The sequence below is a fragment of the Peromyscus eremicus genome, chromosome 7 (assembly GCF_949786415.1).
Source record: "Peromyscus eremicus chromosome 7, PerEre_H2_v1, whole genome shotgun sequence".
Taxonomy (NCBI): Eukaryota; Metazoa; Chordata; class Mammalia; order Rodentia; family Cricetidae; genus Peromyscus; species Peromyscus eremicus.
Window position 1 is genome coordinate 43,819,761 of NC_081422.1, and position 3,792 is coordinate 43,823,552.

Here is a 3,792-nt window from a genome sequence, read left to right on the forward strand (position 1 = left end):
TGATAATTAGCTTTCACGTTCTGCCAGGTATTTACCAAACACTCTATGAAAAGGCGCTTAATGAAACAATCACCATGTGTAATCGCATTAACAAGGGAGGGAACCCATGGGGGAGGATTTGAAATGTCTAACAGTAGAGTGGAGGATAATGGGACTTCCAGGTAAACACAGACCCTAGAAGAGCTACCACAAGTCCAACACGGCATTTGGAGGAGAGCATGGGCCATCTGGGAAGACTGGGTGCTCTCTACCTTGGTAGGTCATAGGAACAGGGAGCTGGTATCTACAGCAGTATAGCTTGTAGGCTTTGACATTAATAGAAAGACAGCCAACAGCAAGTATCACTTGTCAAAGGCTCGCTTTGTGTAAGGTGGTGTGCCTGGTGCTTTATGAGCCTTGTGTCAGTTTGTTATACAGAAGTCTTATGACATCGGTGTGACAGTTTGAAAGCTAAATGTCTCCCACAGGTACTATTTTCAAGGCTCTGGAACCTCTAGGAGGTAGCTAGAAGTACGTCACCGGGAGAAGCCCTTTAAAGGATAAAGCCCGAGCCCTAGTTCCGGCTGTTCTCTGCTTCCTGGCCCACCACATATGAGAAGCCTCCATCACGGGCTCCAGCCATCACGTCTTCCTCGACACTCCAGACTGATGTTTCTCTAAAACCTTTCCTGCTCCCTTAAGTCATCTCTGTCACGTATTCTGTTCACAATGAAAGGAAACCATATAGTAGATACTGTGATTGCTGCGATGTACAAACGACTGTGTCTCAAAGAGGCTAAGCAGCTTGTCTAACATCCTGTGGTTGGGAACAGCAAAGCTGAGGCTTGAATGCTGACTGCGAAGAGCCTAGCTCTTCCCCCTGGAAGGAGACTGATGGGAAGCAGGGTTTCTGAGGACAGTGGTACCCAATACTGCCATGTAGCTTCCACAACAGCTTAGTCCATGGATGGTGAATGCAGGGCACCTATGTAGACCGTTACTCTCTGGAGCTACCCTACTCCCAGATACCTCTAGCATATCACATGCTTTCTCCCACTGAGTCCAGATGTGGTTTTACTGCTTCTTGCCCCATCACTTCAGGCAGCCAATCAGGACTGACATTTGAGATGAAGCTTCTTTGCCATCACTGACTTAGAGGCCCCATGAAAAGGGGCTGAAAGCAGAGTCCTGAGTTTGCACACATTTAGGATCATCTTTCTTCCTCTTCAAGTGATTCCAAAGATGTTCCACTGTCAGTGAACTCTGAAGGAGGGTGAGGACTCAATGGGATAAAAATCTGCTAATGGGGTGTTTTTTTTAACTCTTTACTCTTTGGCTCTTTTGGGGGACCCGCCACCCAGCTCCCAAATAAATCACACAGAGGCTTATGCTTACTTATGAATGCCTAGCCTTAGCTTGGCTTATTTCTAGAGAGGTAACATTTGAATAAAAATGCAAAGCTGAAGAAAAAGACCAGGTGATCAAAACTGTCATGTCTGTGTTTCATGGGAAATTAGGAATCCTCACAGTATGCAGCTGCACAACCCAGTGCATGATGTGACACCAGCACCCGTTGGTAGAAGCCATGACCTTCCTACATAGTCATGTCTACACAGGTGTCGTAGTATCTGTTTAGCTTAGACAATCAATAATGAGGTCATGTGGGAAATTTTCACGCCCCACAAAAGAAGTGCAAAATCAACTTCTATGACTCAAGATATGACCCAGGTCAAAGCTTTGGTATATGCTGGAGGTTGTTTTGGTGACACCCAAAGCTTACTAAGATTCTCTGCTCTAGGGATTGTCCCCAAAACAAAACTCCTGGTCCACAAAGCTCAACGACTGTAGAAATAAGAAACTGTACAAAGAGAACAAGCCACAGTCCCCTTTCCAAGGGCTTAAGGTTCCTGTGCAGCAGTTCTGAAGGCGCCCACTACAGCCACACACTTTGACCAAACTCAACCTGCTGTAATTGGTGAGATTGTTCTGAAGACAAGCGCCCACAGGCAGGCGGCTGCTGTGCCAAGTTCAACAAAACACAAGATGAGAGTTCTTATACTGCAAGACAGCTGCACAGCAACAGAGGAAAGACTTAAGGCAAGAAGAGGCGCTGGAGAGTCAACCCCATGGCCTCCAGTAGGAACGGTTTCTTTCTTTTTCTTTCTTTCTTTCTTTCTTTCTTTCTTTCTTTCTTTCTTTCTTTCTTTCTTTCTTCCTTCCTTCCTTCCTTCCTCCCTCCCTCCTCCTCCTTCTTTCTTTCCTTTCTTTCTTTCTTTCTTTCTTTCTTTCTTTCTTTCTTTCTTTCTTTTCCATTCTTTCTTTCCTTTTATGGTTTTTCAAGACAGGGTTTCTCTGTATAGCTTTGGAGTCTGTCCTGGAACTCGCTCTGTAGACCAGACTGGCCTCGAACTCACAGAGATCCTCCTGCCTTGGCCTCCCATTTCCTCCTCCTCATCTTCATCTTCCTTCCTATCTATTTCAGCTGCCTGAAGACTCGTGGAGCAAGACATACTCTGCTACTGAACCTAAATTAAAGGATATCTTTTCTTTCAGTTCATAGTATCTCTGTGGCTCAATATGCTTGTTGTTCAAGAAGGTTCCTTTGCCTGTGCCAAGGTCAATGAAGAAGGGCTTCACCCTTCATCCAACTGTGCCCTCAGCACGCATGTACTCCATAAGCCGGTACTGGAAGACTGCATGCTGCTTTGAGCAAGAGGGATGGTCGATGGGAATGTCGGTGGTGATGCGGTGATCTTCACCCGGAAGGCAAGCACTCTGCCGATGGATGTACATGACCGGAAGTACCTCATCATCTTTAAGGGGGTAGAGACACCACCGTTTTTCTGGGATTCGGGCTTCTGGGTGCTCGGTGTACTTAATAACCACACCCCGGAAGGTATTGGTGTCCTCAAGAAGTACCCCAGAAAGCTTAAAGCTTGGTTTTTCTTTAACAGACACCTCTTTGCTACTGTTACCAGTAGGGCGAGTGATCACCTCCTGAGCCTCACCGCCAGCACCATCATTCTGCTGGCGATGCTCCCAGCGCAGGCGCCTGGCATTATGAAAGTTCCTCTCTTCCTCCCGGGCCTGCAGATTTTGGCTGTCTAGACCCTGCCCACCGACAGGCCTCTCATCAGAGCTCCTCCTCCTTTGGTGGGAAGGGCCCCAGTGCAGTTCTCGCTCACTGTTAGGAGCTCTCCTTTGCTCCTGTTCCGATGGCTCTCTGGGCTGCGATCCTCTCGTCCTCCCCGTGGACGTTCCTGATTCACTTTGACCGTGCAGTAGTGGGGACTCCGGCTTCTGTTAGCCGGTGGAGACTTGCTTCTCCCTGAGGACTTGTTTTTCCTTTTGCCTGGGGACCAGCTCGCTCCCCGGGTTTGACTGCCATGGTGGCCCCGGGCAGCCAGGCTCAGGGCGGGCGGGGACGGGCTAGCGGCTGGGGCGTGGGGACGAGAGTGAGACAGGTTCGGCGCTCAGAGGCTCCCACTTCACTACCACGGTGGCCACTCTTCCTCTGCCCTGTGTCGCTGTTGGCTTCGACGCTCCCGCTTGCTCTTTCCAGCCTTCATCCTGCGCCCAGCTGAGAGCCACTGGCAAGGTGGTTGAGCCACTCCCAGTTTTTTTTTTTTTTTTAACTTAAAATAACCCTTCAATCTGTTGCCTTTGGACTTTTATCTTTCTCTATTGCTGTATACCTTTCTTTACTTCTTGCTCCGTGGCTTGCTGTGTAGCTGGGTGACTGGCCCCTGGAGTCCTCCTCTTCTTTTTTTGCTCCTTCTCCTCCTTTCTAATGTTCCTCTCCTTCTATTTATT

At 48.4% G+C, this 3,792-nt stretch overlaps 1 pseudogene; it reads right to left on the reverse strand.

Annotated features, from left to right (window-relative positions):
• Window positions 1-2,423: 2,423 nt before the first annotated feature.
• LOC131914303 (smad nuclear interacting protein 1-like) lies at window positions 2,424-3,548 on the reverse strand (annotated as a pseudogene).
• Window positions 3,549-3,792: the final 244 nt, after the last annotated feature.